Here is a 27,720-nt window from a genome sequence, read left to right as displayed (position 1 = left end):
CAGCATAAAGCATGGACGGTCTAAAAACTTGTTTAAATATTAAAAGTTTATTCGTTAGACAAAGTTTGGATTTCCTGTTTATAAGAGGATACAAAGATTTTATATATTTGTTACATTTGGCTTGAATGCCCTCAATGTGATCTTTAAAAGTTAATTTTTGGTCAAGTACTAATCCAAGATATTTCACTTGGTTTTACCAGGAAATTGGAACTTCATTCATAGTGACTATGTGACTACTACTAGGTTTCAAAAACGGAGCTCTAGGCTTATGTGGAAATATTATAAGTTGAGTTTTGGAAGCGTTGGGAGAAATCTTCCATTTTTGTAAATAAGAAGAGAAAATATCTAAACTTTTCTGCAGTCTGCTGCAAATAACACGAAGTCTTCTTCCTTTAGCTGAAATGCCTGTGTCATCAGTGAACAAAGATTTGTGGCAACCCTGAGGCAAATCAGGGCGGTCCGAAGTGAAAATGTTAAACAATATAGGCCCAAGAATGCTACCCTGAGGAACTCTAGCTCTAACAGGTAGTCGATCAGTTTTGGAATTTTGATAATTTACCTGCAGAGTTCTGTCAGTTAACTAATTTCATAATATGGAGTGGAAAATTAAAGCTTTTCAATTCAGCAATCAAACCTTCATGCCAAACACTGTCGAATGTTTTTTCTATGTCTAGATGAGCAATTCCAGTTGAACAGCCTTCAGATTTGTTTGAACGAATTAAATAGGTAACTCTTAAGAGTTGATGTGTAGTTCAATGCCCATGGCGAAATCCAAACTGCTCATCTGCAAAAATTGAATTCATATTGATGTGAAGCAACATTCTGTTCAAAAAGTTTACTTATTGAAGAAAGCAAACTTATTGGACGATAGCTAGAAGCTTCAGCTGGATTTTTATCCGGCCTTTAAAATTGGAACAACATTTTTCATTTTTCCATTTATCAGGAAAGTATGCCAAATGCAAATGTGCCAAAATCAAACTTGGGCACATCCGGGCGCAGTCATTGGTGCTGTTTGGCACCCATGATTACAATTTTTATAATCTTTAAAGTTACTGGCAACACTGAACTTTTTCTGCGCCTGCGCAGTGTGCATGTGTCAAAATTTGTATTTGATGTTGCCACAATACAATCCAATTTTTACAAACTGCAACCATAGAGGTACTACGTTGATACTACTGTTAATAATTGCTGATAGAAAATCTGGTTATATTAAAAATTAACACTATCAAATAAATTATGCTACAAATACATTGCAGCAGCGTCCACCACAAACACGACGCGATTGGCAAATTATTTTTCATCGAAAGTCCCCTTTTAGCATCCCACTGGCCAAAGAATACTTTGACTGTTTGTCCAATGCTTCCGCCCGCGCGATGGCACAGGAAATGTGCCCTCTTCATGTGAGTTAAGGTAATTAAGTTGAGGTAACCTTCCTTCCGGAAACACTGGTCCGGAATCTCCAGCAGTAAATCTTCTTTCAGTGGCTTGCCATAAGATGTTCCCAAACGATCCGTTGCTGAACGAATTTGAAGCTTTCCTTGGCGAGAACATGCCACCCGTCGGGAAATGCCAGTGGAAAATCAACCCCTTCATATTCCACATCCTTGAGAGATCGTTCATTGTCCGCATCTTTTACCATCCTCAAAATCTTCCGGAAATCGCCCAACCAACGCTCAATATAATTTAAAACCTTGAATTTCACATTCACCTCGCTTAGCATCTCCTCCACCTGCAGCCGGAACAGATTCGAGTGGTAGAAATATTCCGTTTTAGGATTGGGCGATCTTCATAGAAAGATCGATCTTGACGGATCGATGTTATATTTGGTTCTAGAATCGATCCACTGATTAAATCGGAACCAAAGAATCGATCTTTGGTAGATCGATCTTCTGGTTTTTATTTTAAGTGACCTTTCTGACAGCTTACACACTTTCGTAATCCCATTTTCGAGTGCTTAGTTTGCTATCCTCACTTTCGGGCTTACGTACGGTGCCCAAGAAATTATTTCCTATATAATATTCAATTAAATATTGTCGTGACGGTAAGGAGCAATGAGCACAGGAGGGAGGTGGATAAATCCGTAAAATGTTGCTATATTCGTTAATATCGGAAACACAAATAGTGACGTCATTGTTGTTACAAAATTTAAAACCTTATTTTTTTAAGATCGAAAAGATCGGAAAAAGAGATCGATTTTTTTCGACCTTTTCATGGACAAAGAATCGATCCGAAAAATCGGAAATCGGAATGAAAAAGATCGATCTTCCAAAGATCGATCCAAGATCGCCCAATCCTATTCATTTTCCTTCGACCGATTGATTTCCTCTACCGTCGGCGTTTTGTACAGCTGCTTCATGGCTTTGATCTTCCGTTGGTGTAATTCGTCTGTTCGTCGCTTGGAATGGCTTTGCGCTTAGCGCCTTTCGATTCCGAAGATCCGACAGTCGTGACTAGCACAAAGCGTCCACCGCTTTCTTGACCGCTGTCGCTTTCCGGCTCCGGACGCCCAAAATCGTTGTCGTCAAATGAGTTCTCAGATTTCGAAAAACAAAACAAAATCAAGAGTAGCCAAAATACCGGGTTGCCAAACAATTCATTATTCACAAGCAAACAAAGGTCAGTTTGGACCCATGGATGTACTGGGGCCTCGGACTGGAGAGCCTGAATAGCACTGTGTGAATCCGTACGTACCAGCACTGGATGGGTGGACGGGTGATTGCCGCTACGTGGATGGCTGCGCCTTCAGCCGAAAATACCAAGCATTGCTACTAACCGCTTCACTTGGGCCGGAAACGCCGATACCTACACCTGTTCGAGATCGCGACTCGTCGGTGCAACGGTGTGTGTGGTTAGGTTAGATTCCTGCGGTCAGTTCTACAACCGACCTTCTCAGAGCCTCGGAGCTATCTCCTGCTGTAATATACCTTGTTCAACTGGGGGGAGATCCGCGTCAGCGTCCGAGGTTTTAGCGGAGAAAGCAGCGACCTTGTTGGCAATAGCTGCGTATGTACGGAACCGGAAAGGGAGTGTTCCCGCTTCGGTGCAGGTTGATTCGGCGGGCGCAATGTGGACATTACTGTTGAAACTGGAAGCGAGGGTACAAACCAGTTTTTCAGCGGCTGAACAGATGAGCTCCGTAGGCGTTTAGTCTACTACGACAGCTGAACTTGAGAGGTTGGAAGTGTGGCTCGAAGCGAAGCTTGCGGTCAATGAGGACGCTCACGACCTTCAATGTTTTCCGCGGCGGGATGGCATTGTTGTTGATTTTAATCGGAGGTCCGGTCACCCCATGTTGCGAGGAGCAGACGCGGCACCTGACGATCTTCGCGGTGGATAGCTGGCCACAGCCGAGACGGCATCCTGTGCCCTCATCCGGGCATTGGTCGTCGGCGTAAACGAAGATGTATATGCTACGTGGAAGTCGATTGATGGCTTCGTTCATGGCGATTAAAAATAGCGTCACAACGATGACCGACCTCTGAAGGTGGCCGGGACCCCTCCGTATATGCGGTGGGTGCTACCTTCCGTCCACCCACCGAGGTTTCTCGGCTGTCGTTCAGCGTAATGATTTTTGTAAGTGATTGGTGTCAACCATAAAGTAGTTATCTACAGAAAATCAGCTCAATTGGTTGAAGGACTGCCGAGAAATAGCGGTGGGTGTACGGTACAACACACCGCATACATGGAGGGGTTACTGTACATTATTGAATCTCATTGAGGGGCTCAAACTTAAGTTAAAAGAACTCAAATTTAGGGTAATTTTTATTTTCCATGTAGCATTTTCGAATACAAGAGTCGGTGAAAAATATTAATCACGGAGAGCGGCTGCTTCCTTCTGCTTTCAATGCCGACTTAATTGAACGACATCCACTTCCAGTCGCAAATTTCTGTTGATATCGACTTCTGATGACATCTATGATCGAATTCATCGTTTTGTTGCGTTAACTAATCTGCTTTGAACTTAAGATATTTCGTAAAGGCAGCTCTAGCCTTCTTGACTCGTGCACCGCTATGTCGCGGTTGGTTCTGTCTGTCTGCAAATACATTGGAAACTGGTTCAATATTCTGAGCGCTCCTTTTTTTTAAACAAGCTACTTTGTCAAATCCTCTTATAAACTGATTTTGCCACAACCAACGCAGAACCGGGCCTACATAATCGCACGCCAGATTAATGCCAGGGAAATTTCTCAAAGTTAATTTCCCAAACAACATTATATTAACTTTCGGGCAATCCCATTTGCATAATTTACCGAAAACCCCTTGTCTTCCGGGGGCTGCCATTCCGAGAAATGGGACATAGGTTCGAATGGAATGCCATGTTCTTCAGTCATTTTTTTTTGCTTCTTTTGTTCCCGTTTCCCATTTTCAAACACATTGTTGCGGTGCGGTTTGGCTCCATCAGCTCGGCTAACTCACAGAGATCCGGTGGCGGCTGAATCCTTTGGCAACAGCAATCCATCCCGTCATTTATCTAGCTTTCCATTGCCGGGGCCATCAACGATGACATCTATCGTCGTCGTCGTCGTCGTCGGTCGTCGTCAGTTGGATGGATGTTGGGACATGGAATTCTTTTTCAGCAGCATATTTTTACCCCTTGTTCGAATGGGTATGTGTGTGTGTGTCTTTCTCATACACGGAGGGAAATATATCTGCCGCAGCTGGCGACCACATGCCGCAACATGCAGAGATCCCTCGTTGACGTTGGATGGGGTCGCCCGCTGTTGGATCCAGATGAATCGAATTCCGGAATTTGCGGGGAAGTGGCGAACAGAGAGAACGTTGGTATGGTCCTAGTTCAACGAGTGTAGAATGCCACCTTTTGGTTGGTTCTTGTTTGGAGCTTGCCATTTTCGTTGGATCGTGTTCGGTGCGAGTTTCATGCCGCAAGCTGGTCGATGGCATGTCGTTGCATCGGTTGGCAGAACTATGCCGGGGTGAAAGATTGTAACAAAATCGTTTTCCGTGTTTGAAGAAGTGGTGAAAAATGTGGGTGAAATGATTTCGAAATGCACACAGCTGACTTTTAGTCTGCTCTTCGTTATTGTACCCCGTACAGACTATGTCTTATATCATGTAATATAGGCTGTCTTGCAATGAGCATTCAGATAAGCATAAGATTTCCAGTGAAAGCTGGATGTATGAGTGCTCATTGAAAGACCTCCTATATTACATGATATAAGCCATAGTCTGTATGGGGTTTAAAGGAAATAGGTTTGAATTTTTTTGAACATGCTCCTTAATGTTCTTTTAATCAGCTAAAATGTTCGCAGGTAGGTTGTTCATAGAGATGCATAAAATGCTTGTAATTTCTTACTATTTTGTTCACTTGGCTTTCTTCTTCATTTAAAGCTATGGGACTTATCCACGAATGCATTTAATCTCGAAAATGTCAAAACCACTGCGGGCAGTGTTTATAAACAAACCTGATCAGCTGAGTAATTGCTTTTCCTTTTCTGCCTATCCTAGTTAAAGGGTGTTCCATAAATAATTGCATCACGGAAACAAACGCTGTAGAAAATTACTCATTGGGTATTTTCTCTTGAAAATTTGGGTAGAAGTAGTTTAGAGTGTATTGTTTACACTGTATTTTTATCAGGGGGAGGTAGCTCATCTATTCTTCCGGTTCGCCTCCTAGCATTGTGCTATAAGGTACCAGGCGATAACCAGGGTAGTTGATCGATAGCTCGATGACGTCATTTCGTTGACGTCTGCAATGGGAAATTCTCATAGCAGGCGTTGACGATGGGACGTTGTCGAGTTGTTGAATAGCAACTATCGTGGTAACTCACCGATTACCTGTCGATCTGCCAAATTTGGAAAGACGTCTGCATTGAATTGTCTCATATAATAATATTCCGCCCACTATATCACAAGAAATTGCGAGTAGCTGAGTGGAATGGAGATAAGTTAAGCATTGGGTACAGGACCAAGTCTCCCCTGGGTGGTGCCAGAAGATGAGCGCAATAGAATCATCAAGTTGCCATAAGGCACGGAATGAGACTATTGAATGGCTGGGTAGTCAAAGTCTTCCATTCGTTAGTCATTTCAGGTGGATTAGAACAGGTTTAGGATTAGGGTGGGCATTGGCCAGATTTGGATTTTTATATAGGACATATATAATTTTAAATAGGACCTAGATTATTTAATACACTAGTAACCTCAACTTCTCTCACAATGTTTCATTGTGACTAATCAACACTCAATGGGTAAAATATCAAATTTGCGGTAAATTTGAAAAAAAAAGGTAACTTGGAGTGTAGAGTGCACTGCCCACTGGACGATTCTGAAGCCTGAACAATATATATAGATGCATTCATACCATTGTTTTTTTGTATTTGAGATAAGACAGAGACAGGATGCGGAGGGCCCGCTTAGGGGGAGCGTAACCCATGTTATGGCTTCCATTTATTAAATAGTTCAGATAGGCTGGAAATGATAGGTTCATGGTGAGAAAATGTACCATATGGTGCCCGTTCACTAATCAAAATTAGATTCAAATCGTCAGGCCCTGCCCTGGAATAAGGGGATTGACGATGATTTGTCAAGTTTCATTTTGCATTTGCATATAATTGTAAGTTTAGGTTTGCTTTTGTAATTGTAAGATAGATAGTTTGCCTCAATTGAAACATTGAGTTGTATAAACTTGACGAATCATACCTCTAAAATAGTAGTAGTTACAGTGCTGCATTATCTAACAACCACTGCCTGCAACTAATGTTGAGGGGTCGGCAGGGCTGATTACGGATCAAAACTAACATAACTCTAACACTGAAATGATCCCGAAACTAACGCTCATTCATTGCACTTTGAGTCATAAAGTAGTTTTATTTATTTTCCTACTAATCTATCTACACACTAAGTTTTTTCTACCGAGCTCGGCTGTGCGGGTCTCGGCGGGAAGAGGGTTTCGCTGAGATCTCGGCGGGAGTGACATTTGATTGCTGAGTCTCGGATAATGCCTTTTCTAATAATCTGCCTACGTTTCTTTTCTTTGTTATCTACTTTATCCCCTTTTTAGTTTTCTGCTCTTCTTTCCTCTTCTCTTCTTTTGTTTTGTTTGTTTACATATAACTAATACTAATACCTCCTTGTTTTCTCTCTAATTTGTCTATGTCCCACCATCACGATGAGAGATGAGCTACCGTACACGGTACACGCTCATATACACTCCCAAAATAGTATGCCGCAAGTAAGTATATCACAGAAGCAACTAAAGATCCAGAAACGCCGATAACGCTGAAGATAATGAGCTGTGGTGATTTATATGACTATATAGTATTATTTATTTATACTAACCTAAACACAACGTGGGGTGACCCAAATCCAAACGATCACTAACCAAAATAATAGACTTATCTTTTTTCAGCAGGTGTAATTTCGTTTAGTTCTGTTTCTCTTTTTTCAGCAAAACAACTACAAAAAAACCTCTATAACTCTTCTCCATTCTTTTAGTCTCCTACTATCCCCTATAAATGTATCGGAAACTAGTGGGACTGTCTGTGCAAACAGAAACAGACCTGCTAGTGGAAGAAGGTCGTTATAACTCGCTTAACTCGTACTCGCACTCGCTTAACGGCAGATTGGTTTACAGTGGTCGACCAGGGTGTGTGCTGATAAATTACAAAATTACAATTACTTCATTATTTCATACATCAGCTTGAATTGCGTTGATCGATGTTACATTTTTTTTGCTGTGCACTACACCACCGGAGCCAGCAAAGTTCAACAATCCATCGTTGCTTATGCCTTTGTTGTCGTTTGGAACCAGTTTTGCGAGGTAGGTGACGATTGTGCGTATTTCTCGTGTAACTTTTGAAAAGGGCCTATTTATAGCCTGAACAATACGTAAAGATCAAATTGAAACATTGAACGTCGCGTGAAAGTGGAACTTAATGAAGGCCTAAGTACTTTTTCGTAGTTTTTAGTTTTTGGATTTGAGAGATCGTCGGTTACAGTGGCCTGCTTACTGAGCAGGAAAACGCGGTCCCAGGTCCTTACATATCAAAGAGATTTATGGTAAAATCGCTTGTATATCGTGTATTTTGCGAAACTCGTTGTTGTCGTTAGTTCCGGGTTTGAATGGATACAAAAAATTGAGCAACGGTATTATGTGATATGAGGGGCTCGGTGGCCTTAGAGCAACCGTTTTTGCTTACTGAGCAGAACATCATGAGTCTAATCTCAGGCCCATCCACATTCAAGATTCGTCAATCCTTTTGTTTGTTAAAATGACTACATGGTAATAACAGCAACTCGGTGATTAAAAAGGTGCTCGTCTGCCTAGTGGCAAACGTTTTTGCTTACTGAGCAGAAGACCGTGGGTTTAGTCCCAAGCTCCTTCGCGTTATATGATCGTTAGGACATCAATTCAGCTTATCGTTTACCAAAACGAACCCTGCTGCAAACCCAACCCTCTTATCCAACATCCCAGTGATTCCTCGTGGAAGTGCAGAGGTGTTCTCGGCTTCCATCAAAGCGAGTGTCATGTCAACACAATCCTTCCCATTCCTTTCTTGACCTGTGTTCGGGCGCGGCCGGCGCTGGTATTGCCTAATTTAAGATCACCAGTTTTTACACATTGAGGATGATTGCTAGTCCCAAGCATTATCTATTGGTTCTCTGTGTAATTACAGCTGATCTGGCAATAACAGAGTAGCAACCGTGGGCGGTCAATCAAGCTCAAGCTCAAGCTCAAGCTCAAGCTCAAGCTATTGTTTACACTGTATTTTTATCACTGTCAGTTTTTCGAAACTTGGTTTGCCCTGAAAAGAACCTTTTGATATGAATTTTAGTTGGGACATGTTCAGAAATTTAACTCTTTTGGTAAATCTTGGTGGCCCTGAAAAGGGCCGATGGTAGTACAGGCTTAAAGCCTTTGGAAGATGATGACGTGTAGGCAGCTGGATCAGCAAATCGGACCGGAGAATCCCATATTCTTCGGTTCAATGATTGGGCACTCGCAAGAGCCTCGGCCCGTCTGCTGCTGGACAGGGATTGAACAGGTGTCTGCGACAGGTTGGAAGGCCGCAGAATATAAGTGTCCACCAAGCAAAAGCTCCGCCCCTTTTTAGTTTTTCTCGTTGAACTCCTTTTTCGACAAACAGGTAAATTTTAGCTTTTAGCAGAAAGACGCTTAACACTGTTTTCGGCAAATTTATGATCCTGTTTCACGTCATGAATCTTCTCTATGCCTGTTCAGATAAATTAATACTTTTATTTATTTTTTCTACTGCGCTAGAGTAGAAGTAAAAAGGAATTTTGGTACGAAGCCAACATGGTCACTTTCGTACCCAAGGACATGAAACCCCCCAACGCACCGGAACTAAGGCCCATCGAAAAATACTGGGCTATTATGAAGCAAGCACTACGGAAGCATTCCAAGGAGGTCAAATCTGAGGAAGACATGAAGAAAAAATGAGTTTCCGTACAGAAGAAGCTGCGCCAGATGTTGTACAGAACCTAATCATTGAAGTTAAGCGTAAGGTGCGAGCGTACGGTTATGGTATCGAAGTTGAATTAATGCCAAAAGGTTACTTATGGGTTATATTTTATTGTCTAAAAGGATCGGTCAACTAGGTAATTTTCTACAGTCTTTTTTCCGTGATGCAATTTGATGTGGGACACCCTTTTTCATCACAATTGAGGCTGGTAAGTTACTGTAGTAGTTGGAGCATGTGTATTTTAATGAAATGTAATTTAATTTGAATTTGGAGCAAATAAAAAGTTAAATATAGAATATTCCTGAGCTAGTTAATTATACCAAAGTAATGGAAGCCCAACAAGGGCCTACAAAAAGTCTCGTTGCAAATCATACTGAAGTATGCAAAGGATGTTCATATGCACGGTAGCATTTATACATTCCTCCAGACAAACAATAAAATTCCTACTCTTCCTCTCAGCTGATGGTTTTGCATGAATTGAATAAAACGTGTCGATCTTTTTTTTCCGGATGACGAGTGCCCTGTCACAGTCCTAAAACTACATGGAAAAGAAAAACACGAACAGTGCTAGACGTTTTTACCTTCCTTCTCCAAAATATTGTCATATAGGGTGTGCCAGAAAGTATAAGCACGGTTGACGTTGGTATGTTCAAAGACCTAACTTTTGATCTGACGTTGAAAATATTTTTTTTTGAAAATATCCGATTGAATTCGTTGCCGATATGCCTTTGCCTTTTATCCCTATGCCAAATGTTCCGCATGTGAGTGCGTTCCTTGGAGTTTGAAGGATTCAGCACTTTAGCATGTATTGCATTGCGCTGAATTTGTTCCAAGCTATGGATTCCTTCCAAAATAGTATGTTGAACTATCTTGCTGACGGATCACAGGCATCAGTTCAAGAACTCCCTTACAAAAAAAAATCGGTGTGTCTTGGAAGGTATCTTCCTCATCAATCTTCAGATGGCGCTGCTGGCTACGTCCATATTGCGGCGCTTATAATAAATTCACATGCAGCGACGGAGATAACGCGCGATACCCGCGATGTAAACGCTATTTAAAAATTCAGTTTATTATTTTTGTCTTTGTTTTCTTCCAGCAGCAAATCATCGTGAGTTATTTTATATCAATATTAATTCCTAACATAAGGTAAGGTAGGATTTAATTTTGGAAAGCACTCGTAATTCTAATGAAAAACTTTGAGATTCTAGATATCTTAGATCGTGTGGTGTGATCCTAGTGCGATATGGCAGGAATCCGCGAAACGTTTTTGGTCATCATGCTTACGTAAACACTGTTTACCATTGTCTCTACGAATATTTCTACTTGGGTATCACGAAGTCGACTTTAGCTAAAATTTATGCTAAACATCATTCCACAATTTCCCACAGTACGACGAAAATAAATATTTTTCTCTTAAGGAAAGGGCAAAATTTTACCAAGCGTTTGGTCCCAAGGAAAGATCTTGGATAGTGGACTTATACAAAACTTGTCCCATTTTGTACCTGTACGAAACGAAAGAACAATTTGAGAGAACCTTTTATAAAGCCGAATACTCCACTCAGAATGTTACAGCTGGAAGGTCTTCGAACGACGAGCAATACAACTACGGCAACAAGATATCTACCGATGACAAGCTGGGACATACATAACCTCGTTTTCTTGGATGAAGTATCCCTCGGTAACCGTGGCATGCTTCGCAATAAAGGCTACGCTCCGTTGGGAAAACGATCGATTTACCGGGAGAATTTATCTGATGCCTCAGTTGCTCTATGTTAAGTTTCTTGGGGTGCAACGGTGTCTTTGAAACGTTCTCTACTGAAGGTACTTTTAGTCGACAAAGATTTTTGTTTCTTGATTTGTTTTCCGTGCTGAGCTCCAATGCTACCGACGCCAGGGAGGCAGCTCCCACACCTGGACACCTGGACTCTACCTATCGACCCATCACAACTCATGAATCGGGGACCAACGGCTTTACACTTCCCTTCCGAAGGAAGGCGTGATCAGAGATGTTATTCCTCAGAACATCCCGGTGGCGCCGACTGGGATTGAACCCAGGCTTGCTGGTGTGAGAGGTAATCACGCTTACCACTACACCACATCCTGTCACATCCTTCGTCAGCCAGTTCTGAAGTGTATGACTGTTAACCTTGAAGGACGTAGTGCTCTGATTGCTAATTTTATAGTGGATAACCTGCTTCCTCGGATGCGTCCGGAAGAACAACAGCTCGACAAGGGGTATTCAACTCTACACACCTTAATCCATGCCGAGTAATTGAGCTGTGCCAATCGCTGTGCCGAACAAGGTTTCAATCAAAGTGTGCCTATCAATGTGTCACTATTCCATGAGTTTGGCAACCCCGAGAGTTATGACTTTTTTTTATTGCGTTTACATTCTTAAATTCGATCTGCAAGGGCGGTGGAAGAGGAAGTGGAAGCCATCAAATCTGTACGGAGTTCAACTCGTCCACCAGACTCCGGCTCGATGTCCCGTTGAACTGCTGATTCCTTGCAGATGTACAGAAACGAAGACGTACCCGATCGATGATGGATGAAATTTGCCACCTGCTCTCTGTCGAATTCTTCCCGATTAAAATAACCCAGAACTTTGATGGGCGAGAATTCAATCCCACCCTAGGAGCAACTTCCTCGAGCCAATTTTTAATAAAGCCTCAAATAAAATTTTCAGTACTGAGCAAGGCCTTACAGTTGACCGATCGGTAGGCCACCCATCGCCACTGGGCTCCCTTGATACGAGATAGTTCAAAAGAAGGATGATGACTGAGATGCATCTGTAAAATGACCGGATCTGGTGACGGGGATGTGCTTGATATGGATATCCCATAGAAGTCCATATGAGACCAATAACTGGCAAGAATATACTAGGGAAAACACAGGGGAAAATGTTAAAATTTCCATCCCGGATGATCCTTGACATAAAATCATACTCTGATGCTTCGTTGTACGCTTCGAGGGACAAAATAATTAGCAAAAATGCATTACTTAGCCCCAGCGTAGCCAAAATTTGTCGAATATACACACAATTTCCTACTCAAATTCTCGAGGATACGATAACAGACTTCTTCAAAATTATCACCAATAGCGGCTTAATATTTATTTGCATCGCAACGTGCATAAGCTAACGTTCAATATCTCCAGGTTTGTTTTAGATTTTCATGATCACGAGATCCAGCTGGAGGCAACCCGCTGTAGCTGTTTTGACTGCCGTATCGACAAGACCCTCTCGACCGGCCATGGTGTGGATGAACTTGATTGAAGTCAAGCTCGTATAGAAGCTGTTGTGGATGAAATCACGAGCCACAGCGGTTATTTTTTCTGTGAATCGGATTGAGTTTCGCTAGATTTAAAGCAATCCACGGTTCAGAGAATACTTGCAGATTTTTTGTCGTTCTTAAATTGTTGATTGACTCATTGCTTTACCAGTTTTATGTGTGACAACTAATTCTCTCACTAGCTTCACTTTTGAGTAAACAAAGTATCCAACCGAGTAGTCAACCTAAGCAACGATTTTCGAAACGTCTACACTCAGCAGAGATGCCGTTTTATGTTATATTGTTTGTGTCCTACTTGTAAAAATGTGCTCTATCGTGCCGAACAGCGTGCCATGCTGTGTTTCAGCACAGTGTGCAAAGTTGATTACCCCTTGCACCACGATGAATAAATTTTGAACAGTATTGCCAATTTTTTCCAGCACTATAGTTCACCATTTTCCTTAGATCCACGCGATCTAGGTCAGTAAGAAATCGTCGTTTTTCCCGATTTGTTTACCTTTCGTTGAAATTGAACATTATTGTTTCATTGCCAATTATAGCTACTAAAATGGCAAATTCACTTACCCGCTTTGATGGCCTGTTAGCGGATCTCCAGGACAATCATAATCATTCTGGCTATCAAAAACACGGTGCCCTTCGAATTTATCAAGGAATTCCACGTCGTAATCGACGGCATAGCTTGCATCACATTCATATTCGGTTAGTTTTGAGCTGGCTCTTTCGTCACCATCAGGATAAGACGAAGCAGTGGGTCGATTTTTCGGAACTGTATCGTTCAATCCGTCAGCAACACCGTTGGCTTCGTCGGCATTTCCATTTTCTCTTGTGTTCAGGTTTTCACGAAACGTGTATTCTTTTGTTGATTCTTTCATTTTTCAGTTTTACCGATTCCAATTTGACGGGAATGGAGTCGCTCAATCAAATGACATTTGCACAGAATCTTTGTGGTGAGAATAAATTGTTTTGATGAATATATGAAAAACCCTGCAATGAGATCCAGTTCTTGAAACTGCCGAAAACGTCAGCAGCGCTGGTGATCCATAACATATTTAAGCTTCTACCATGCGGCAAGGTGGCAACAAATGTAATGCCTTCAAAACCATTCTTACTTTCCCGCAATGAAACATTAAAACATGATTGAGTTGTTTTCGAATTGACGAGCACAATATGGGTGAATCATGCTTTCCTATAACGTTATCTAGAAAACTTTATCTATTTTCCGCAACGTGGCGCGACATGTACCCAACCCGGGGGCAACTTGACAACTCCAGTATATTGCCAGTGTACCCCGACAATTTGGTGCTGGTGGTTCTGTCAAACTCACAAGTTTCAGAAGGGTCATCTGAATAGGGTGAATGTGGAAATGATGTACAATAAATAAAATCCAAACTAAAACCGGAACGCGCGACCGACGTCAAAATTAACATTAGCGACATAGGAAGTCCAGTGATGCCAGCGAGAAATGTAGTTTTGATTTTCAGTCGTATGCACAATTCATAATCAGTTTAAGATTTTTTTTAGTCTCGTGTGTCTTTGAGCAGAACAGAACTAAAACTTTAAACATATGATGTTTAAAACGACCATATGTGATTGTCATCGAATTAATCGAAAAAAATGAGAATTGAGCGAGGATACTATTGGTGATTTCGACGCTATTGCTATTATCGTCGATGATGAACAAAAACAGAATGGTTTTGCAGCGAGTCTATGCAAATCAATGTTACCAATGTAAAAAGCTCCATAAGAGACTGTGATGTCGGAATAAGGAGACCCGGAGTGGGGAGATATTGTATACGCAGCTAGTACTGCAAAATGTACAATTTGAGGAACTAGCTTAAAAGAGTACAGTCATAGAGGTAACTCTAAGACTAGAAGGTCCCGAAATAACGTGCTCATCTTTTTGGCTCAGCTCTGATACTATCTTCGGTCGCAAGCTAATCGATTCACCCCTAGAAATATAGGAAAATCCACTAACCCCTCATTTTATCTATCAAACTTTCATAGCGAATCAAAACAAACATTGTGTAGTAGTAGAATTTTGACTAGAATGGAGTACGTTAATCGTTTGCTTGGGACCAATAGGCTAGTCAATTTAGTGAGCCAATTTAAATTCGTTAGTTTTGTATTGATTGTTGGTGGTGAACTTTGTACGTCTTTCGAAGGCCTTAAATGCATTTAAGCTAAGTTTGTAATATATAAAGGCCTTAAATGCATTTAAGCTAAGTATTCTTATTGACATTCGATGATATAAGAAGAAGAAACTCGGTTCGATTTGTATGGATTTATTTCACTTAACCACGAAAATCATAATTTAGGTCTTTTCATATGGCATTCTTGCCTGTTGTTTGACATCCACACATGGTGAAATAAAAAGATGATTTTCCATAGAAAAATACCGTTGCTGTGGTGAAGGACAATTCTTTTGTTTACGTTGTGTGGCGACATCTACTATTTGCAAGTGGGTACGTGAAACTAAGGTTATCTGTCACCTTGCCGGGGACTTGCATGTACCAAGCTTAATCATAGAGGAAAAGGAGGAGCTGTCAAATTAGCACCAGAGCACCAGATAAATTTGGCTTTACTCGAGTTGTTCGCTGATAGCAGACGTTGCAGTCCTGTGCAGGGTATTTCAAAACAACCTAAATTTGGGTAGAATCCACCCAGATCTGTCAAAACTTAACCTACCCAAAAATGGGTAAATTATGTTGGGAGTACCAAGTTGACAAATGAACAAAGTCGATTGGATTCATGTCGATGTTGTCAATTTGTCAACTTGTCACTCCCAACATAGTTTACCCATATTTTGACCGATCTGGGTGGATTCTACCCAAATTTGGGTAGTTTTAAAATAGCGTGTGGTAATATGTAATAAGTGACTTTCATCATCATTGCGTTTATTATTTGACAGCTTGGTCAAACACAGCAAGATAAACTCTGTATGCGTATTTTTCGTGCAAAGAACAATACTTATTTCCTTAGTGATTGTCAATTTCCTAACCGGCAGCTTGCGAATAGTGCACCACATGTGTAACATTTGTTTGCCCTTTCCCGGGAAGTGCCTTGTATTTTGAGGCTTTGGAAAAAACGCACTTTACAGCGTACAGATTTGCAGAGGAATAAGTAGACAACATTCCGAATCGATAAACTGCTGCTAAACGTTATCGGTATTCAAATGGTGGCCCGCTGCAAGTGTACTTATAATACCTGTCACACCCTATAGATACGGCACTTCCCGGAGGTGGATTTCACACCAACGCGTCATGCAAAAGTCGAACCGCATTTCCCAGAAACCCAAGAGTGACACGAATCGTGTGAAATGAATCGTTTCCGAGTTTGACCCACGAGGTACAGTGTCACGTCACACGACAAGACATGGGTTGAAAGGGTTCGCTTGAAATCGCCTTAAACCGGATGCAATCCAGTTGTTCAGCAATGTACACTTAATTTGAATTGCTTGCTTCCACAGTAGCAGCATTTCCATTTTAGTCTTCGAGCAAAAAGAGACAAGACAATAAACTATTAGTTGCATACCCCAGAGGCTCCAATCGTTGTCGTTGGGAAGAATGATGCCTGCAAGGTAGAAAACCCCATTTTGCCCCAGTTTATGTGGTGAGTCCGGCTTCCTCCCTCTGGTGATGCGGTGGAAATGTTGGAACCACAAAAAGTTTCGTCTTTCTCTTTTGTAGTTGTGGCAATTGAAAATGAGAATGGGACCGATTGCTTGGGCTGGCACGTCTTGTTCTTTGTAAGTACACCTGTTGATATTAATTCTGTTAAATTTCAGGGAAAACTTTAATCTTCTCTCTCGTGATTGCAATAAAATTAAATGGTTGGATGGATGTAAAGTTGTGTTTTTAAGAAATGATCGATGACTTTTGCCGTCCAAGAATGGAAATAAAGACTGTACTCGAAAAAAATGCAACAGACAAAAATGATCACCAAAAATTCTTTTAAGTCGGATATTTTTGAAACTCTCAGTGAATAAATAAACACAATTTAGTTATGTTTTTGCAAAGTGGTTTTATTCAACCTCCTCTCTCGTAGGCTAAATGCCCACACCTTGGACTTCCTGCATACCTCTGTGCAACACTTGCGCCATCTTTCTTACACACGTTCATACACTCTTTCTTGAAATTGTTGTCGTTTTTGAAGACCTTCTCTGTTTTCCGGAGCTTGCCCTTCACAATCGCCCAGAATTTTTTTTATTGGGTGAAGTTCTGGCGAGTTTGGCAGATTTGCCTCCTTCGGCACAAAAACAACATCATTGGCTTCGTACCACTCCATCACCGGTTTCGCGTAATGGCACGATGCCAGATCCAGCCAAAACAGAGTGTCACGCTCGTGGGCCTGGAGGAAGGACAGCAGGCGCTTTTGCAGGCATTCTTCTTTATATATTTGATCGTTGATGATGCCGGTCGTTATGTACGGCATGCTGAATTTGCCGCACCCACAGATCGCCTGCCACACTAAGTACTTCTTAGCAAATTTGTCGGAACATCCAGGCGGGACTTGCCGACGAATAACTCTAGGCCGAGGATCTGCCTGACGTCCGCTTTAATGCACGTCTCCTCGTCCATTACGATGCATTTCGGCTGCACCAACAACAATTTGAGTTGATCAACTGCTGAACAACCTATTTTTTAGCTGAAGAAGCTTGTTTTTGCCTGATTAAGTTCTTATTCAACATTCAATGTTTGTTGGATCACGGTACAGCTTCCTGGCGCGGTATTTGGCCACCATATTCTGTTTATCGGTTCGGTTAGGCGCCTTCCTTAGACTGAAGACATGAAGTCTGGCCCGCTTCATTGTCTGCTGGAGGAACCAGACGGAAAAATTGACTTTCTTGGCCACGTCCCGAATTGCAAGGTTTGGATTGAGCTTGAATTAATCCCTCGCCTTCCTTGCGTTCACGGGGTCGGTCGTCTTCGCTTTTCTTCCGCTGCCAGCTCGCCGCTGGGTCGTCTGGGTCTCCTTGAACGATTTTACCACCCGGGACACGGTCGAATTGTCGATTCCAAACTGTTTTGCGATCCACCTGTGAGACTGGGCTGGATTTTCCACGACCGCTCCCATATTTTCTCAATAACCACTTGACAGATTGTGACGAGATTTTGCACATGTAAACATTACGCTCTAAACTAGTTTTACTCAAAATTTCATCAATATAACTTATGCAATAGAAAGTTATACACAAAAGAAAGTGTTGCATTTTTTTCGAGTACAATCTTTATAGCGATGTCCAGTGGCATCATAATCCGCACCGAATTCGAATGACAAAACCGGCAACGAATTTTCGCTCGATTAAACCGGCTTCATCCATCATTCTTCGGACGGAAATGGGTTCCACAGTTTTCCTATAGGATCAAGACTTAAAACGAAAATCGAACACGCCTCCGAGAACGTCTTCCTTCCATCAAAGCTGCATGCAAATGTAACTAACAAGCTCGATATTTTTTTTTCTCAGAATCGAAACCGACGATTCGCCAGTAAATTTATGCTACCCTCATCGACTTAAGCTCTGACGTTCGGAAGTTCATTATTGATCGATTTGGTTCTTCTGAACCGATGGATGCTGGCTGGTAAAAGCTGACGCTCAGAATGGAAGGGAAAACGGAAAAGAATGAAAACGCTGCTGCTCTTTGGTTCCGTTTGGAGTGTGGAGTATTTTCCGACAAGAGAACACAAATGTGAATACAAATGATACAATTGCGTGTTTTTAAATAAAACGAACATGGTCGTGTGGTGGGGTGAAGTGAAGTGGCGTGTGCATGGCTTTTGTGAAGCTATATTTCCAATTTCGGCGAATCAATTCGACTTCGACGACTGAAGAGAGAAAATTCTTGCAGGTGTGCGTGTGTTGAATGTTTTTTTATATTGATAAGAGAAATGCGATGATGAAGTCACGTCTGTCTGGGAGGCGTCGGTCAGATTGTGGGATTGTCGGATTGTGAATATCGAATTCAGTGGAAATTACGCTGGGAACACGAAGTAATGCAATCGGTACTCAGAACAAATAGCGTCATGGATACAATCAATAGCAACAGAAAGCGTCTAAAATAGCACTATACGGTTGGATTGTCGGAGTGTATTGAACTTCTATGTTCAATCTTTGAAAAAGAGATCTAATTTCAGCAGTTTCGTTATCGCAAATAATTTTGTTTCGAGTTGCGTATAAAGTAAAGGCTGACTAAAAGTAAATTGGTACTCACAAAAAGACCTGTAACTCGTGATTCAATAAGTTTAAAAAGTCTATTAATGGTTGATTTACAGTACTTTTATTTAAACTTCAAAGATACAGCATTAGATGGTTACATTTCTCCAGTTCGAACGAAATCTCGAACCTTCCTCTTGATGCAGCCTATCAGCGCCCGCACAGCGGAAACGGACACGGAATCAGCGCATTTCTTCCATTTTGGCCGCATTTGCTGGATGTCCTTAACGGCCCCGCCGTTTCGTCGAAGTCGCTGCTTTGAAATTGCCCAGTATTTTTCGATTGGTCGAAATTCCGGGCAATTCGGAGGATTCATTAGCTTGGGGACAAAATCGATCTTGTCGATCTGCAATACACGCTTTTTCAGGCATTCTTCGATGCAAACTTGGGATGTCATCGTCGAGTATGTGACGAATGGTTCCGTTTTCAGGCCACAACTGCAAATCGTTTGCCAAATCATGGCCTTCTTCACGATCTTGTCGGCAAACACGAAGTTGAATCTTCCTGGCACATCCCCACGTCCAGTCGCGAGGTAAAACTTTTAACCGGGAAGCTGCTTAAAATCGAGTTTGACGTATGTTTTGTCATCGATCAAACTGCTTGTGTTTCGTCAAAACAAGGCCTTGCAAGCTTTTTGGCCACGGAACTCTGCTTCATGCTTCATTCATAAATTCTGGCCACATCTCGGATCGAAAGACCGGGGTTGGCTTTAACGCACCTCAACACCTTGCTGCGCAGCTGACGATCCCTGGTTTCAGTTTTTTCGTAGGTCCGCTGATTCCCTTCCACACTCAGGGTTTCCTTGTAGCTTTTTTTTTGAGCACTCAACAAACTGTTGTTTTCGGCATCTTCAGCATTTTAGCCAGCTTGGAACCGGACCACTCCGGATTTTCCAGGTGTTTGTGCACAATATTTTTTCTTCTTTCGAGTTCCATTTGACGTTATTTCTGAACGTGATCGACTACTTTGATCAAACTTGCATCAGTTGTTCTTTATAGAAGTGTAAACAAATCGCTGGCAAAGATTTTCGATTCCCAAGACTAGTTGACATTGAAGACTGCGGAAAGAATAATTAAAAGTAGTGAAATTGCTGTGAATTAGGCGGATGTTATCAATGTAGAACCAAATGTTAATTCTGTTAAATATCGGATTGGCAGGAAAGGCGGTAATAACAACAATCAATACGAAACTAACGATCTTAAATTGGCTCACTACTTGACTAGTCTATTGGTCCCAAGCAAACGATTAACGTATCCCATTCTAGTCGAAATTCTAGTACTACACAATGTTTGTTTTGATTCGCTATGAAAGTGAAAGTTTGACAGATAAAATGAGGGGCTATTGGTTTTTCCTATGTTTCGAGGGGTGAATCGATAAGCTTGGGACCGAAGAGAGTACCAGAGCTGAGCCAAAAAGTTGAGCACGTTATTTCGGGACCTTCTAGTCTTAGAGTTACCTCTATGAGAGGACGGTATGCTAAATGTGTATGCCATTTTTACAACATGCGTGGACACATCCAAAAACATTATTACAGGTACAAAAACGATCAAAGAGGCTCGATAAAGTTTGTCGACGAGGCACCGAAGAAAGATAATGTGCACGAGTATTTCAAGAGATTGCGGGTCGACTACAGCGGTGAGAGTGACAGCTCAGACAGCGATCGAAGCACACCTTGTTTCGGCCCACAGGAGGTTAGATAAGACATATTAATCTTCGATTGGTGGATGTGTTACCGTTTGGGTACTTTGCTCTATGAAAAAAAGCTCGAGCAGAGAGATAGCAGTGCTATAAAGAGCGAGCACTCAACCGAACGAGACAGCAATCCACTAGTATACTGCTGTTCGGTGCGCTAATGTCTGAGAACCATGATAGTTTATAATCAGTAATGATTGATCTAATGTTTGCTTAGAATTAATGATATTATTAGTCATATTGTTGTTAAAACTAAACAGTGAATGAATAGTAGAGCACTAATGGCTCATTCATATACATAAAACAGATAGGAATTAGGGAACTGAATTAAATGAACTCCAGTATGAACGGTCGAATTAAATACAGAAACATACCAACTGTTATACACCTACACTTAACATACAGAAAACAACACCCACCACCCGGATCATGGAGGAGAAGGGAAATTTGGAATGGGACTAATGGATCAAGAAGGAAAGGGACATTTTGGGAAAAGGGAAATATATGGTCTGCTACCGGTCCGAAGAATAGCACTAGTTCTTTTCCACGCCAACCTTTGAGAGAACAAGTTCACCAAGTTGAAGAACAAAGTGTAATAAATAGTGAACAGTCAAATACGGGAGGAAATAAACAAAGCTGCCTAATCCATTTAAACCGTAGAATCAGGTAGGACTATATAAAACGGACTCCGGTAGCATAACCTTCATCAGACCCTTTTCCTATTTCCCACGTGCCCTCAGGACCCATTGAGTTTTACCTCAAAACCGGGTGTAAAGCCTGAGTCAGGCCACGGTCTGTGAAATCAGTCCGAGAACGCACTAGGCCAGGTAGTGCTCGATCGACCGGCTATACGTGCCAACGAGCCGACGTTCAACCTTGGTAGGAAACCTGGTACCGCGAGGAGTTTGCAGTTACAGAACCTCGTGCCATCCTGCACTGATACCAATGTCCGTGGCAATCGTGCCATTCATCGCACTCAACCAGCAGTCCCCTGCGTCCAGCGCAAGTGACGCCGACGCCGCCGACGTGCAGCAATATCAGCGATCATCCGATCGCACTCGTAGCCGCCCCGTCCGATTCCCCGCAGCAGAGATCCACGTGCCGGCCGGCCCTTACACACACACACACACACACACACACACACACACACACACACACACACACACACACACACACACACACACACACACACACACACACACACACACACACACACACACACACACCAGAATTTGTAAGTAGGTTTTAATTAATAAAAGTTAAATAGTGAAAGATTAGGTGACCGTGTTTGCATTTGCTGATCAGTGTCTCCTATTTGTCCGGAGCCGACCTTGAGAGCTCCGTCTCTCAAGCTCGAGTTAGTCGCCGCAAAAGAGGCTGGTGGATAGCCCACCTCGTCTGGTCCCCGTGGCTTTAGACCAGGGACCTGGGGCATTGTAGTCTTAGAGAGAGAGAGCACACGCAGTGAGTAACAGATGTTGGACAAACGATGAGAGGAACGAAGAGGACTTTTGGAGAAATTGTGGATGAAAAGGATTTGGGCCTAGAACCTCCTGACCTTGACGAGCCCGAGACCGCATAGCCAAGTCCTTCTAGGAGCAAAGTCCATCCAAACGTTCTATTTCCGACGTTATCCGACGTTGTTTAATGAACAGTGTTATATGTGCAATCTTTCTTATTAGAAATAAATTAAGCCACTTGTTTACTGTTTGAAGACTGGTTTCAACTGAGCTCCCGGCTCAGACTGTATTTAGGTTTTATGTTTTCTTATTAGATCTTATTTACAGTTCGGGCCTTGCTCGGCAAAACTACACGAATACTCTAAATCGAAACTACCCTAATTGAGTAAGTACATTACAACTCTTCCTCCCTTTAAATATGTAATGCATTCGGAATTTACCGACAGTAAAAATTATTCCATTATAAATTCAGAAATCCTCAAAGTTAAGAGAAAAAATACAATTTGAATTCAAAAAGCCGCATTCGACTTCATAATTCGAAAATTTACTTTTAAGTGTAAATAAACATATCGTCCTTTTTTTCTTTTTGATTCTTTCCGATCTTCTCGGTATCTTCCTCACTGTTTCTTCATCCCCTTGGACTCCCCCGTGTTTCCGCTTCCTGTTTCGTGCAACTATCGGTAGATCTTCGTTTCCAACCAAATCGTCAATAGGCATGGTCCCCGTTGGGCCAACCGCTTCCTCCGTAACTGTGCTGTCGGCTTCACAGCGGTTCAGCACAACGTATGGCTGCCACTGAGGGTCCAGGAGCATGCGTAGTTGTTTTCTATGCGCCATTGTTCTTGCGCTTCCAACTTGTACCTGTGTCACTGTCATTGCCGTCCGAATCATCCGTCCTCATCCGTTCCAGTAACTCGGTGATATGCCTGTCCGCTGAGGGCCCTGGCTGATAGGAATCTACCAGATTCACAGCATCACGGTGGAGGTTTTTTAATTTGAAGCACTTCTTTTTTATATGCCCTTTTACCCCACAGAAGTTACAAATCAACTGGGAGCAGTATCTTGGATTTCGATGAAAATTATTCTCTCTGCCTATCCGGTTCGTCCTTCCACCTCCATTTGTGTGCTGCATAACCTCATATGGCCTATAACCCAGACGGCTTCTGACTGGGCCTCTGCTACTACCCGCACCCCTGTTTATGTCCTCTTCCTGGTACTTCCTTGCCTGATCGAAGGTATCTGCCAGCTTCTTGCTTGCTGATCCATGCTGCATTGATGAACCGATTGCCGCTACTATTCCCAGGTTACTGTTTGGGCAATTTTCCGCCGTACCTGCATTCACCCTTGCAACCTCCCAGGTCACAATAATCTTCTCAGCGTTGGCTATTGTTAATTTATCCTCACTAAGAAGTCGCTGCCTCAAATTCTTATCCCGTAATCCAGCGATAATTCTATCCAAAATGGCAACTTCCTTAAAATTTGCGAATGCGCAAAATTCCGCTTGTAATTTCAATGAAAGCACAAAATCTTCAGTAGTTTCATCCGGATTTTGTACCCTCGTACTAAACGTGTACCTTTGGACCAAATCCGGCTCGATTTTATCCAAACGTCCCTTTAGCTTGTTAATAAAATCCCCAAAAGCAGCTTCTTCGAAATTTCCGGCTGGGTATAGCAGTTTGATTTCCTCAAACATAACTGGCCCACTGAGTGTTACAAAAAAAGCCATTTTGTCTTCATCCTTTACCTTGTTGACCAGGAAGAAGTACTTCAACCTCGTGTACCAATCATTAAAACTGGTACCTCTACGGTACGGTTCTATGGTACATGCTATGCTAGAAGAGCTCATGTTTTATGCTTTAGTATTACCCTCTAAACTACCGAACTATCGATCAATCCACCAAAAAAAAATGGAATCCAAACCCAAAGTAAGGACAAAATCACCAATTGGAATAAAAGGAAACAAGAACAAAATGGAATACCAAACAATTAGGTGAATGTCCCACAAAGAAACTCTTTTTGCTAACCGTGAAAAGAAAATAAATGAAGGTAATATAAAATGTCCGACTCACCGCCAACGGCTTTGACCTTTGCCAACTCGACAATCGTCGTCCGGAAAATGTGTGCCCAGATTAGCCGACCGCTTACCATCCGGATACGGATTCGGATGTCCTCTAGCTGTCCGAATTTCCCCGGTACAATCACCTCGTCACAGTCGTCACTAGCACAATTGCCTAAAGTTTTCCGAAGGGAGGGAATTAAACGCCGGATCCCGTTTGCCGATTCTGCTGCAATGGCTTCCACCTCGTCTGAGCTGCTAAACAATGGTGCCGCTTTCGTCCCACAGCTGGCCAGAAGCGCCAGAAACAATCCTCGGTCCGACCACTTTGCACTGAATAATGTCCTTACACTTTAGGTTTCACTTTGCACGCGAATTTTTTTGTAAGAAAATCGTTTTCGTCGTCGCCAACTGTTATATGTGCAATCTTTCTTATTAGAAATAAATTAAGCCACTTGTTTACTGTTTGAAGACTGGTTTCAACTGAGCTCCCGGCTCAGACTGTATTTAGGTTTTATGTTTTCTTATTAGATCTTATTGACAGTTCGGGCCTTGCTCGGCAAAACTACACGAATACTCTAAATCGAAACTACCCTAATTGAGTAAGTACATTACAAACAGCAAGAACCTGATGTCAGTAGTTTCATACCAAGAAGGTCTAACAGAAAGAAGAAACTGAAAGTGCATGAAGATTATGTTTATAACGATTAGATTTGGATTTCGATTCAGAATTTTGTTGCATAACTCATTGAAGTTTTGCATAATATTATTGCTGTATATATTGTATTCTGATACAGTTAAAATTAATTAATTTGAACATAGTCGCAGGATTTAATTCAAGCACAGAGAACAGTCATCCAAGTCAAATTCCTAAAGTGTGTAAGAAATTTAACTGCTATTTTGAATAGACATCTGAAACTAGCAATATCGTGGTGGCGCTAGTGTTGCTGCCCATCGACGTCGATGACCAACAGACGTCATCTTAACATAAATGTCAAAATTGTTGTGAGCAGTTTGTTTAAAACCTAAGGATGCTGAATTGCCCGAACTACAGGAGATTTTCTCCTCACGTGGAGTCCAAGCGCTTGCAACAAAAAAGTTACATTCCGACCACTTCCCCTCGGAGGCTTTTCGAATTCCTGCAAGAACGGATGCAGGGAAAATAGTGTTCAAATATTACCACATTTTTCTGAATTTAAATGAGGGCTAATTGGAGTTCACACCCTCACTGATTCATTTGAAGATACGCCGCCAGTGAACTAAAACAAACAGTCAGTTTTGCTCCTGACTTCTATGACCAGTTAAAATTGGAACGAAAAACGGTTGTAGATCTTCAAAAAACTGTAGAAGAGCTTAGTTTTTTACTCGAAAATAATGGTTCCGCAGAAACTTGATTGATTTCCGTTGTTTTGTCTTGTTTGTTTTGAACTGATTTGACAGTTCATTTGGATACACGGTCAATCAGATCAACCCAAATTTTTGTTCAGTTTACTCATTAATCGCAAAAAGCGATAACTCGGGTCGCAACATTCCGTGTGGCGGCGCTAGTGTTTCTAACGTATTTTAATTTGAATTCTTACACATAATTTTTCGAAAAAATTGATTAAGCTTGGATGTCTGTTCTCTGTGATTCAAGTAATTCGAGATTAAATTGACAGAATACTTAGCTTAAGGGATGAAATGAACAAGTTGATTTAGTCCAGTGTAGGGACTGTTGACATATCGCTATAGGGAGCTGCACCGTTGGGTTTACGTGGACTTAGAAAAAAAAAACTAAAACATGTATTAAATGTTTTTAGATTTTTTGGAGAGGAATATTTTTCAAATGAACATAGTCTGAAATCATATATTTTAATTCTTTTTATTTAAAACCTCAAATCCACTTGTCGAAAACGTCGAAACAGTAATTGGACCAAGTTTTGGAGATTTTTCCAAAAACTTGAGTTTAAAAAAAAATCATAACTTGTTTGTCCATTATTTCTCGATCTTGACCTATAGTGCAATAGATGGCATTTTTGTCCCCTAAAACATATAAAAAAATAAAAAAATACAATAAATCCTTTTTTGACAAAAATTGTTTCTAAGTGAAAAAAAAATTTGGGTTATTTTTTAAAGAGTGCATATTTTTTCCAATAGTTTGATCCATTATCTGCAATATTGCCGAACACACCAAACCGATCGGGCAAATAGTTTTCGAGTAAATTTTTTCTGAAGATAATCTTGATATATTCTATATGCCCTTTTCAAAAATAAGGCTGGATTCAAAATGGCCATATGAAGATGCAAAATAGCATTGTCGGTCATAAGGAACGTTTCTGTAAATATTCAACCAAATCAAAAAATACAAAAATAAACCGATTTGCGAATTCGTAGGGAATTGCTCTATATGTCAGAACATTGTCTGTTCTCTGTATGAAGTCTGTATTCATGCCGGATAAGTCATGCTTTGAGTCTGAAGTGCAGCGTATGGATTGGTAAATTTCATCTACTGTGCAAAGAACAGTAAGCGAATTCATATAAGAAATATTTTTTTGTATGTTAAGTAACGAAAATACTGATGGGTTGTGTGTGTGTGTGTGTCATCCTCTATCCCTCACCCAGCCGGGGGTGAAGACTAGTTGAAGTATTAGGGTAACTTTTGATGCAAGACAGGGTGTCCTCAACAAGTCCTCAAGGGAATAGGATGCACTAGATATCCACAACAGGTATTTATTTATTTATTTATTTATTATAATCTTAATTCATCTGACTTTTGGTTGTCTTAATGAATAATCTAAGTTTAAAAGGATGCTTAGTCAATCTATACATTCAGGACATTCTTCTGATAAAAACAGTTAACGGTACATTAAAATCGAAGCAAGCATAAGCATCATTAAACGCATTAGCCACGGCGCGGATAGGCTCATTCATCCCATACTGTCGGTTACGAGTCGCAAGATGAACGAAGTTACGTTGTCTCATTACTCTCTCAGGTGCGTAGAAGTAGAGCTGCCGAAGTAGTTGTGGGGAGTCAATTTCACCGATAATAATCTTAGCGGCAAAGACAGCTTGAGCATTACGTCGTCTTGTTTCCAGGGTATCAATCCCAAGCAGGCGGCAGCGGTCCCCGTATGAAGGCAAGTTAGATGCATCACGCCAGGGTAGATGACGTAGCGCGTAACGAACAAACTTCCTTTGTACACTCTCAAACCTTGCAATCCAGCAGGCCTGATAAGGGCACCAAACAACAGCACTGAACTTCAAAATAGAGCGGACCAATGAACAATACAATGCCCGCAGGCACAGCGGGTCACGAAAGTCTTCGGAGATTTTGAATATAAAACCAAGCTGTCTGTTGGCTTTGTTCAGGACGTCATTGTAATGGGGCTTGAACGTCAATGCACAGTCAAGAGTAACTCCTAAGTCTCTGACTTGACTAACTCTCTCCAAAATCTGGCCGGAGATGGAATAATCAAATCTGATCGGTTTCTTCTTACGGTAGAAGGATATCACATTGCACTTATTGATGCTAAGCGTCAAGTAGTTACGGGAGCACCAGCTTTGCATATGATCCACAATCTGTTGCAAATCC

At 41.6% G+C, this 27,720-nt stretch overlaps 1 protein-coding gene across 1 annotated transcript in view; it reads right to left on the bottom strand.

Annotated features, from left to right (window-relative positions):
* The window catches only part of LOC135698975 (uncharacterized), a 298,346-nt gene that overhangs the window by 169,437 nt on the left and 101,189 nt on the right, over nt 1–27,720 (bottom strand). The gene's annotated exons all lie outside the window — the stretch shown is intronic.

This window comes from Ochlerotatus camptorhynchus, unplaced genomic scaffold (genome assembly GCF_037179485.1).
Source record: "Ochlerotatus camptorhynchus isolate MF236.1 unplaced genomic scaffold, CSIRO-AGI_Acam_v1.1 ptg000099l, whole genome shotgun sequence".
In the NCBI taxonomy this organism is placed as follows: Eukaryota; Metazoa; Arthropoda; class Insecta; order Diptera; family Culicidae; genus Ochlerotatus; species Ochlerotatus camptorhynchus.
Note: the sequence above shows the minus strand (reverse complement) of the source record. Positions and strands in the feature narration are given on the sequence as shown.